At 38.5% G+C, this 12,477-nt stretch overlaps 1 long non-coding RNA gene across 1 annotated transcript; it reads right to left on the reverse strand.

Annotated features, from left to right (window-relative positions):
• Positions 1-841: 841 nt before the first annotated feature.
• Positions 842-12,410, reverse strand: LOC119907072. Its single transcript, XR_005445074.1, has 4 exons — positions 12,324-12,410; positions 10,037-10,114; positions 2,364-2,420; positions 842-2,095 (listed from the first exon to the last, which is right to left on the reverse strand). It is a non-coding gene; the product is annotated as an uncharacterized LOC119907072 (long non-coding RNA).
• Between the last annotated feature and the right edge of the window lie 67 nt (positions 12,411-12,477).

The raw sequence follows: 12,477 nt of genomic DNA on the forward strand, positions 1-12,477 counted from the left end.
GTTGTCAGCTTCACATAAGAACCCCTTTGGTCACTACACTTATTAAGTCTTTTTAAAAAATCCAGATCACAATGACAGGCATATTGTTAAGAATTAATCCTTTTAATGCCTAAGCAGTAATCATACAGGAAACTTTTGACACAAATGGTTACTGGAGAACTGAAAAGGAGGCTGATTGTAAATTATCTGCAGCTCCTATGGCTTGAATCAAAAGGAGCTCAATCACCTTGTCAAATTGAGCAGCAAGCACCAGCTCCTGTTTCTACGGCCATTAGTCCAAGAAATCTGCTCTGACCTACTCGATTCTGTTGAAACTTTAGGAAACTGAAGTGCAAACGCTCAAGGTGAACAGGAGTTTTCTGCAGCATGTCAGAGAAGTTTAGACAATCTCAGGGAATGACAGACCCTCGGGGGCAGCAGTGTAACCCAGATAATCAGTTGGCAAGGGATTATTTCAGTCTAGTGTATATTCCTTTCAAAAAGTGAGTTTGGTATATATATATATTTATCTGTTGTTATTTTTTTCCATTATATTTGACCTCTCTTGAGATCAGAATCTCTTTTTTTTTGGAGACAGTCTTGACCAGACTGGCATCACAAATATGTTATATAAAAACACAGACAAACACAGGGAAGAGAGGAGAAAAAACATCTCAACATTAACACACACCACAAAAAACTAAAAGTAACTGAGTAAAACAACTTTACTGCCTGTCACAATATGAAAATAATAATAATTTCTGTATAACATTAGTCATATAAATATTTGGGAATGATGTAGAACAGTTTCATATTGTCACATTGTCAAGTTCTGTCTTAGTTTTAGTTAATAAGATTACATATTATGTTCATCTATTCTTATGTTGGGGTGTTATTGAGGATTTAATGGTCTGCTGCAATGTACAATAACATAAACATTATTAAAAATAGCCACCAATAATTTTACTCTATGTGAGTCCATAATTAACCAAAGTAAAAAAAAAATCAAACTGAGACCCAGTGGAAAAAAGGACATTAATATTTCAATTTTTCTCTTATTAATTTAATCACATTTCATATGCTGATTTAAATTGGCCACGCTCCTCCACTCAGAGTTGACTCTAATCCCAATCTAATTACTAATTATACGGTTGGAGGTTGATTGGACCAATCCTCCCAGCCAAGGCCAATTTGACTCCTTCTGATGTCGAGCACCTTTCATGTGCAATGTCTCCCAGGTTTTGAGGACACAGTGTGGGTGCATGTGTGTGTGTCTGTACACGTCTGTGTTTTAATCAAATCATTATTCAGCACCCTCAGTCAATAACAAATGAAAATGTTTTCCCACTGCTTCTAGCTGACTAACAAATTAAACAACAAACTAAAAGATCTGACCCCAGGTTGTTCCTATTCAGTGATCTGAAAACAAATGTGTTTTGGTTTAATAATGCTACCCAGTTGTTACAATGGAAAATAATTAAAATAAATCACTTAACAAAAAGATCTGTTGATGATCATCATGATATTTTGATTCTTTGTGATACTTTATTGCTACTGTAGTTTGACACATATACAATCTTTATGCTTTTTGTATGCTTTTTGTGGGTTTTGACATTAATAGATAAACACAATCCTAATGTTCTTCAAATCGTAGACACCTCTAATAATTTTGCAGATTGTAAATTAGTATAAATCAATCATTTGAAGCTCTGGGAAACATCATTGCCTAATATAAAAATATTGGGAATCCCATGTGTTGCATTGCAGCTGAAAACTGAGAATAATAAACTTACAGTAAATTGTCATTTAAAGTACTGTAAATAAAATGAATGAATCATGTGGATGTGTTAAAATGTGTGATGGTATTTGTTTGGAACAATCTGCAACTTGCTTGCCTTGCTTCACAAAAACTGTGCCCTGGTCAGTTTTCCCGGGCATAAACTCTTACAGTCTGTTACCCTTACCACTCTGGTCACAGTGCCAGTACCAGTGGAGTCTGATGATAATTTCCCGAGTGATCAGAGGAAGAGACACTTTGGGTATGGATCTTTTTTTTGGAGCAGACAAAGACATCAGGCTGCGGCACAGATGGGAAGACCATAGGATCTTGACATCACTGACGAATGGAACAAATGATGCATTTCAGTGTGTGCGTGTATTTATAATTCACTGCCTACGTATGCACATGCCAAGGTGTGTGTACAATCTTCCTTTTCTCTCCACTGCTCATTCTGTTCCTAACATACTCAAGAGCTTTGCAGTTAATGAGGACTTGATATTTACTGCTAAATCCAAATCATCATTTTCAATCTTATCCTCAAGCAGTATTTCAGTTAAATTGCTATTGCTTTAGTTTTGTGAATTATTTTGTATATTCCACTTACCTGGACTGCACAAGGCTGCATCCCATTATCCATCCTGCATCCACCGAGAATGTTGCTCTAACAGTCAAAAACACTGCTTCAAAATACTGAACAGAATTTGCAGGATATGTTTGACAACACAGACTGTATTTCAGTCTATTTTAGTCAAGCTGGGCTTCACTTTTCAATACTTTAACTGCTCTGCAATGATTGAAGTACATTGAATGGAAACAGAAAAACACTGTTTCATTGTGATGATTTTTCACCGTGAGGTGCCTGCTAGAGAGCATTATGCTAGGCAGAGAAGTTAAATGTGAAGAGAGTTAAATGAGTTGCAAAACTGTTTGTTTAATGTTGTACTGGCCTTTCCTTGTAACCATGCAGTCAAGAACCAGTACATGACCCCTCCTATTGGTAGTCCACCTTGCTCAGAGACAGTATTGTGAACTTCAGTATGCTGACTGACACATGACACTGGAAATTGCAGACTGTGTTCATGCTACTGCCGACTTAAAAGCACAACACCGTTGTTTGTTACGTTTTAACCTACAACATGCTGTCAGTAAAAAACACAGTCACTATACAGTATGAGCATCCATGTGGCGGTGAAACCTAAAATTAGGTGAAATGAGGCTTTGCTCTTGTGTCCCACATGTAAGTCAGCTTTAATTTGAATAATACCCTTTCTAAGGAAATTTAAACACACAGTAAACTTTCTAATCAAGAAAATGACAATCATTTTGATGCTTTTTTGTTTTCAGTTTTGAGTCTAAAGCTTAAACCGGTCCTGCTTGTTGTCTCTCTGTGTGGCAGCACAAGCTAAAAACTCTGTGGTGTGATCACAGCGTCTGCCGTGCTAACCCGCAGCCGTGACTCTGTGAAGCACATTTTACGCGTTCACACATTACGACTCCTCTAAGTTGTGCTTACTGCAAAATAGGATGGAGGAAAGCAGTGGATACTTCATTATGAAAGTGTGCACGATGGCAGGAAGGCAAGGGTCATAAAATTATTTTACCCCAAGAACCTGAACATTTCCCTTTTTTATTTCTTAGAAGGTTTCCTTAAAAGAACTATGTAATTTGCTATAAATTATGAGTAAAATAAGATTTTCTGGGAGTGAACATTGAGCACAAGCAAATATTAATTAATTTTTTTATCATTAGAAGCTATTTTTGAAAATTCTTCATAAATGTTGAGTTGCATGCTGCACTGTAGAGACTTTAGTATGTTCATGTCTTGCTGTGCGCTGACTGGGGGTGTCTGAAGGTTACATCAGCAATTAAGAGGAATTCATCAACTCGATGTGTACCAATTTTCCATTGCCTCTATTTTCCTTATTATTAATAAAAAATTAATAGGTATTTTCAGGAAAAATATAATTTTTGGAAAATTATTAGGAAAATACTGATTTGTAAATAAAGCGTTACCACGCAATCTTATTAGCTCACATTTGTGTTACCTGTTCTTCTGATGAGCACACACTGGGCAGGTTCTCATTAATGGATTTGCAATCAATTCACACATTTGATTCATGTTCATTTAAAGACGGACGTGATATACAACGGGGGGGAATTGTCTGGTGCAGTGAGAGAATTTCCTTTCAGCCCTAATTGATGCTGTAATATATATTATACATCTAATTGAGAGCGATGGAGATATATAATACAGAATAATTTTTTGTACATCATCTTTCCCATAAGGCTGCTATGTGAGAGGTGAGGCTTTGAAGGTGTAGTTGTATGCAGTAATAAAGGTTGCACTGCTTTGAACTCAAGAGAACAATGGAAACTATATTAATGGTAGAGTTCTTAGGGAAAATAAATTGATCTTCTGTCCGTTCTGCTTTGGATTTTTGCCTCAGTACAGGACCAAAGGGGCATTCTTTGTTTGAGTGCAGAGGAAAATAGTGTAAAAATAATGCAGGCACTGCACCAGGAGTCCGCTCTGTTGACATAACCTCTAATAAAGGTTTTATGTCATTGTTTGAGTATATGTGACTCTGTGTGTGTGTGGCTGTAACCGCTCGTAATTCATAGTAGTGTGGGCAGTGTGTGTGTATTTGGAAATGTCATCTCAATTAGTTGTTGAGCCCTGAGTCATGAGAGCTCTGACAGGGCAGTAATGAATGGCATCACACTGGGACTAAAATACACCCCGGCAACTGCGAGGAATGACCAGAATATTTTATTTCCTCTTAACATCTTCTTGCTGGTGATTGTGTGCAGGACAGAATGATAACTGTGTGGGCGGCTGCTGTGTATGTCACTGGGAAACAGAAAGGAGTGCAGCTGTTGTTGCCATAAAACCTACATTACATCTTCATCATCTTTTATCTTAGCTGTTATGTTTTGAGGCGCAGAGGCTAGCTCAAACATTCTCTCCATACTTCCAATTTCCGGCTTGGGCAGCTATTTTGAATTTCTACAAATCTATTGTTTTGTCATTGTTGGGGCCCCACAGGCAACATTTACCTCACATTTTAAGGAAACTGTAATATCAGCCATCAGATGAAGACTTCAAATTATCCTCATTCCCTTCTCGATGATGGTATAGATTCAAGGCGGCTGTAATGGAGGCTTTGCTTGCAGACAATTAGGGTCTCGTGTAATTAAACTGTCTTTTATCTATCACAGTCATTACATGGGCCACATCTGAAGACAGAATGTGGACATTAGGCAAGTCACATTAAAATGTAATTGACTGGTAAATAAAGTAAACAAATAAATTATCCCCACAGCTGTGCAGCTCTAGTCAAAGAATAAGCAAGAAAAAGACTGCTCCATGGCCTTGACAGCAGATGCATTTTGATGTTTGTTTTGAATTCATTGGTGTACCTTCTTTTCTTTTCTTCTGAGCGTTTCTTGTTAACTTTGCAATGCTTGCTACACCTTCTGACTTTCTGTTTTTCCTGGGGTTTTTTTGCCCATTAAGATGAGTGGTTGAAACCATCAGTTCACCAAAATAACCGTCACAAGCCTTGACTTCTCCTGAGTTCATCCCTTACAGCTGGGACTTGTGTGAGGAAGTCAGTCTGTGAAGCAAAGAGTTTGCCAGAGGAAACTGTCAGTAGTGACTTCTGACAGCCTTCGTGATAGAGGTTTCCAACAGAGTCATGGTCTTGTTAATGACTGAACTGCACAATGGGCCTGATTTAAATGCACCAATCAACCCTTATCTAAATATCAACCCTGATTATTAAGTAGCTTCATATCAGTAGCACTGATTAAGGACATTTTATTATTAATTATTACAATAATCTTAACTCAGGCAGACGGGGTTCAAAATATCTGGCTTTAAGAGTATCAAATTAGTGCGTGTAATTTAATCAGTTTAATCAAAAGGACATTTTTTTGATGATCTCCACCTTGGGCAGAGGTCATCAAAAAGAGATTTATGAGCATTTATATTTAATGTCTTTCTGATGTGTGTCTGTGGCAGATGGAATTTTGGATTTTGACTTACTTAGGTAGGGGATTTAGAAGAACACACCGTAGATACTTTTTGTGATGATATGATGAAAATTATGATAGTTATGAGGTGTTAAAACCCTTAATTAGATGTATGAAGTATGATTACTTCTCAAAGCGAGCAAACGATTGCTTAAACTCAGCTATGGACGATGTTGTGTCGAAAGAAATCCAGCAAAGCTTTGTTTTAGTTTTTAAAAAATTCACTAGTAAAGAATTCAAAAATATTTTACATTGCAGTATGGACAGGTTCAAAAGCTACCTATTGTAAACTGCAATGACTTGTATTTTAAGAAAGAGTAAAAAATAAATAAGAAATAAATAGAAACCTAGAGCAAGTCACTACTATTTTGGCCAAATAGGGATCACATCAAAAATCTTAAATGAATTCCACTTAACATATTTACATTTAGCATGTTTATGAAAACCATCGTTTTGTGATTTTATTTAATGATTACTCTAAGAAACTATATTTATTCACCTTTCACCATGAGATAGCCCAGGTTCTGTGCAGCTGATGAAAACAGCATTGCTATCTGTATTATCATCCATTCCTCCTGTGGTTGTGCTTTGCTCCTTCATACAGTGCCGGCTCCAGCAAAACTGATCTGACATCCCCAAATAGCATGGCGATGAAACCATATCACAGTGTTCAGATTTCAATTCTGCTCCTTGGGGAAATATTGTTTCAAGCCATTACTCTTCATCAAGGGGACGTCATACCCACTCTATGCAGCTATTGTCCTCCATGGCCCGTGTCTTCAGCTGTGCCCCTGAGACAATAGCACATGTGATGTACAAGCTGCTGAACCCATCATGCAGCCCCAAAGGACCACAGTGCAATGATCAAAATCCTTAAATGGTGCTTGCATAGAAATTTCATCATTATTTTGGGAGTGAAATGCATCAAACACCATTCGCTTGATGAGATGTTCATATGCTGAAATGGTGTAGCTTACAAAGTACTTATTAAAAAAAAGCAATGTGTCATGAATCACTTGGATACTGTGATCTTCCCTACGGTCTGTGTTGAATATGCTCACTTTCAGTGCGACTGGCACAGCACCAATGATCCATGCCCATTCCCCATTCATCTTCACTGCTCGCTCTGTGTACGGAATTCCACAAATTACAGCCCTGGTGGACTCATGCTGCTCTAATCCTCAGCAAAACTGCAAGGGGTTATGTGGGGAACCCTGCCAGTTACCTTGGGGGGCGAATGATCTCTCCGACCTACCCCTACTAACCCCAGTGGTTGTACCACAACGGGAAAAGATCGGTCTCTGCTTATTATTACTTCCACCTCCCACAATCGCACAGAAGATGAATCATACCTGTCAATCCTTATCCCTGGTGCAGGGAGGCCATGTTTGTTTATATTGATCGGCAGCATATGTGGCACAGCTGTTGCCGGCGTAGCCTGGCACTGGCAGAGGTTTGTTCATGCTTTCCCTTGGCAACAGTACAGTTGGCAGGCAAGACAGCAAGCAGTACGCACTCGACTAATCAATACAAACAATGAAGCAGCAAATCAAGAATAATGTTGGAGCAGATAGAAAAAGGGGAGTGAATAAAGCTTTTGATTATTTGCTGCTCAGAAATAATTCTGTTTAGGATCTAGTAAAATGTGTTCTCATCGTGCTTAACTATTCTTTGTGTTATTCTTCATCTTGTGTGTTTAAAGGAATATGAATAATGCATAAGGGATCTTTATACATTTTGTCAGATGTTCCCTTGTTTGTCGTTATGGCAATTGAACCTCCAAAACTTATTTGATATTCAGCATATTTATACTGTATATTTATGTAAATCCTCTTGCATTACCTAAATACTGTAATTGTTATGAGATGACCACATTTGGATACTTTCACAATAAGGAAGACCTTCTGGTTTGATGATCAAATGCGAGAAACATTTCCCTTGCACATAATTTGTATACCTATATAGGTACTGATAGGTGAAACACTACAAGGACATCAGTGGTGCACAAACGTACTTGAATAATAGTCTATAAGGGGGTACAACAGACCACAGAAATCCAGAATCATGTGAATGTGGGAAATTGTAAGAGCAAGTGTAGGAAGTGGGGCAGATTACTCAAGGTGCAGCATCTGGCAATGATTAGTGGCCATTAATTGGTGTTAACTGGTGCTACTAGTGTTTACAGAGTTGAAGGATAATTAGCTGGGGGTCAAGTCAGGGCTGAAATGAACATGTCAGAACTCTGCAGGTGTCTCATGAGAACTAGGTAAGGTGGTGGTGGAGTGTACGAAATTTCGTTGGCAGGATTGTGTGGGATTATGCGGATGGTTGTGTGTGTGTGTGTGTGTGTGTGTGGGCAGGTAAGTGAACGTCATGTGGATTATTACGGGTATTTTACTGAGTGAGATCAGTTATCGTGTGTGTAAGTGTGTTTTGGATAAATAGAGAAAGAATGAGCGTCTATGTGTCTGTCCTGGTGTGGATCACCACATGAGCCAAAGTGACAAAAATTAAGCACCTCAAGAATAGCTCTCAGCAGGGCCCAGACTTGATTTGCCAGAGTAAACAGTGAAAAGAAATACTCCAGCCTAGTCAGCCCGTCTGCAGTGTGTCCATGGGGAGACCTATTGCAGAGATCCAGCTGCAGCACCTGCATAAACACTAGAACTCAGTGTGGGCAGCCACCACACACAGCTGGGGAAATATGCAAGCACTGTGTTGGCGAAAGCAAAGTAGACACTGCTCTCTGATTGGAGTTTGTTGCGGAAAGCTGATGCACCATGTCCAAAAGAGCGGACATTGCTGTTTAACTAACTGTGGATGGAGGAGACAGGAATAGCAAGGCAGCATATCATCCCTGGTGTTGGTAGCATCCATCACAGCACATGGGGAACCCCGGAGGACTAGCCACCACTTTGTGGAAAAAAATAATAATTAAAAATAATAAAAAAATAAATCTGAATGTTAACGCCAATGCGGAGGTCACATAAGATGTAAGTCCTCTAATGGCCACTAGATTTACATCTAATCATTTGGCACAATTGATGAGATGAGAGTTCCACATTTAAACAAATGGAAGTAAATGGTAAAACACAGTTTTCTTTCTAACAGTGCAATGTTGCATTTTTTCTTTCTCTTGGTGTTACACACTCAGTAGCATCATGTGGAGATCAGGAATGGACTAACAGCTAAGTCATGCCCCCCTTCACTTCAGTTGCTACGCCTATCAAGCTTTCCGTTTGTATTATGCATTATTCTGTCCCCAGCTGACTTTTTAATGTTTCAAACTAACTCGACCCCTTTAAAAGGGACATAATCCTGCATACTATATACATAATATTGTACTAAAAGAATGATGCTCACATGACATATGTTCACCTAATAACCTTTTGGTTCCACATCCTCCCAAAGACATTTGGCAAAACAGATAAACACAAGCTGAGTACAGTATGGAATTTCTGTTTTTATTGTTGTGTTTTATGCTCAACTTTGTTTCCTACCTGGACCTTCACTGCATACCATTTTTCTCAAGTCTTTCCCAACTGTTGGCGATGACAAAGGGATGTCTGCCATGGTAGCCTTGACACATCCAAACTCTCACACTGGAGGATAACTCTCAGCCATCACAGTTGCTACAGGATAATGACTGGAGCGAAACGGGACTAAATCCTTTGTACGATATCTTATCTCTCTAGGTCTGTGGATTTTTTTTTTCTTTTATGAGACCTTGCGTTTCATAGACCCCAAATTCATTTCACTCTGTATCAGTGCTGATACAGTTTCCCCGTCAATGAGAGGGAACTCTGGGGCTGGGAGATAGAGGAGGGGGGTTCACCACACACTACAGGCATAGCAGGAAAACTGAGATAAGAATATTAAATGGGAGAAAGAATTGTGTCTTCTCCTCCAAACCAATAATGTGTGGGATAGAAATGAAAAGGGAACATTCAACTTCAGCCTAACAAATTTTAGAGGGTAGAGTGTGTTTCTGTGTGTGAGCATACGTGTTGTGGGAGAATGAATTGTAAAACATTGTTTTATGGAATGCTATTTCAATTAAATTATGGAATGTCTTCTTAAAGTAAATATAGTAGGGTAATCTGAATCAACTAAAAGTACAATTCTCTACAACAGACTTCAGTGTTCATGCTTCACCAAGGCCTTAACTGTGCAATTTTGATTTTGGGCTGTCCCAGGTGAAAGTTAACAATCATAAGAGGAATGTGGTGAAATTTTGGTCACCTGTGATCCTACGGTGTAATGCACTGTGAAGCATATCCGCCAATTGGAAGTGTCAGTCACGATGAAATTCTCGGTGATCTGAAGACAGAAAGAAATGTTGCAGAATACACTGGCTGTATTTTCAAAACGTGAGAGCGGAGCAGATGGATGACATACACAGTGTGATATAACAATAAACCTGTAGGATCTCGAATATTATAGAGTGTGTAGGGGCCTTAAGCCCCTTTTAAAAACAGGTCTAACTGTCCGTATTCAAAGACATGTCCATATCCATGTGGATACATTTTTCTGATTGTTGATCATTCCCTTGCAAGGAAATGAAGAAAGTCTATTTTGCTGTTTACAACTGACACTCAGTTAGAAAATTAATCAGTCCCCCTGATGATGACTGCAAATTGCCCAAGATTATGTTGACACGTCTTCATTGCTGCATGTAGGAGGAGGCGATGGCAGCAGAACTGCCATTTAGCCTGCCAGTGGCCCTAGGGGATTCTTCTTCTCTAGCATTCTTTTTAATGTCTGGCAATTAAAGGCCGTCTAACTGCCTGAGAGAAGGAGAGATGGAGAGAGAGGAATAGAGGGAGTATGACTGTGTATAAAAGAGTGAGGTTCAAAGAGAGAGACAGGGATGGAGAGACAGAATAGAAATAAGAGAAAAACATAAAGATAGGCACATACACATAGATCTCAAAAACTAGATGATCATGTTAGGACTATTTAATACTGTCTCTGTGGTGTGGTCACTTAAAGAATCAGCCATTTGTACTGCTGAAATTCTATTTAATTTAACAAGGGGTACCCAATCGTTGCTGAAATTTTTCACTTCACACTAACAGGCCCCGGGGGGAAAGCCTCTCATCTCCTCTAAAGTGTTATCTATAAATTACAGTGATGTGCACCGTCCGTACACTGCAACTGTTCATCAGGCAAATCCATCCTGCCTAGTTTTCATTCACACTAGCAGTTGATGCTAATGCTTTCCATATCTATCAATGTGACAGGCACAGCACGTTGGTTTGTTTCACTCAACGGGAGAAATTAATCACACACATTTAGTATAACAAGAGAACATTTGAGCTCTGCATTAACTACACTCATGCTGGTTTTGATGGCCATATTAAGATAACCCTTTCAGGCTTCTTATTGAGGCTATTTGTTAACTGTTCTAACTTAAGTGTCATAGCAGATTTTGGACTTGTACATATGTGAATTGCATGCATTTATATAGTACCATCTATAGTATATACTATGTTAAAGTACAGACCTTAAGTGTACTCAAGGTTGCATAAAAGCTATTTATGTGAATGTGCAGCATTCCTGTTTCCTGGGAAATATTTCTGTAGATAAAAATATTATCATTGACAAATGTCATTCGAATACTTGTTCTTCCATCACGGGGCTGTGTTAAAGTGCTCTCTATCAATGGCAGCTTCATAAGTAAAGCATAATGCAGGCACATTATAGGCAGATTACATCTATTAGTTACTGCTGTGCTGCATGCAAATGGCGCGCCCATGGGAGAGCAGAAAATCATTTTAAACTTCAATAAGTTACAAGCGGTGGCAAGTCTACCCATAATCTGCACAAGGCCCCAGGCAACAATGAGGCTGGATGCAATTAGGGGGGAAATAAAATTCTACACAGTAAACAAAGAAAAAATGTTAAAAGACTGATGAAAGAAAAATGAACATCGCACAGTGAGATTGCCTCGTCTTTGATGAGGTCGGCTGTTGCTTCCTTTAATTGCCACAGCATAATGCTGCAATAAGGATAATTTGTTGTAATCTGACCAGGCAAGAATGACTTAAGGCCAACATGTCAAACTAATATGATGTTTTTAATTAATAGAACATGTGTCTTTGTCACAATAATAACATGTTCCAATTTTAGGAAATGCAAGAGCGTACACATGGCTTTTGTGATGATCTTTTGCAAATGTGGAAGAAGGATTCAAATGATTTACTAAGGTAAAAGAAGCAATACCACAGAATGAACATACTCAATTACAAGTAAAGTTGTTTATATTATGTTTGTTTATATTAGCAACAGAGGGTACTGTAAGTATGTATCAAATCTAAAAATATTAATTATGCAGAGTGGTACCCATCAGTTTTATATTATTATATCACTGTTATTGATGTAATAATATATAAATGGTTGCTTTAGATGAGTACATTTATAATACTTTAATTACCTGTAATACGGTAATGTACATTATTAAATAGAAATGTAATTTTCACCAATGATATTTTTAACCTAGTAATATCAAAAAGTTAATATATCTTACAGATTTGAGATCCAGTAGGTTTTGTGCTTGTGCCCTGTAATGAGTGGGATTGTCACGACTGTCAAACCTCACGCGCTCCTCTGTTGTTTTTGTTTGAACGCCCCGCCCCTGGCTCATGCTGTTGGTCAACTCGACAATACACGTGTCTGATTGG

The sequence above is a fragment of the Micropterus salmoides genome, unplaced genomic scaffold (assembly GCF_014851395.1).
Source record: "Micropterus salmoides isolate LMB-PRFRI ecotype aquatic unplaced genomic scaffold, ASM1485139v1 Ms_hic_scaffold_17, whole genome shotgun sequence".
NCBI lineage: Eukaryota > Metazoa > Chordata > Actinopteri > Centrarchiformes > Centrarchidae > Micropterus > Micropterus salmoides.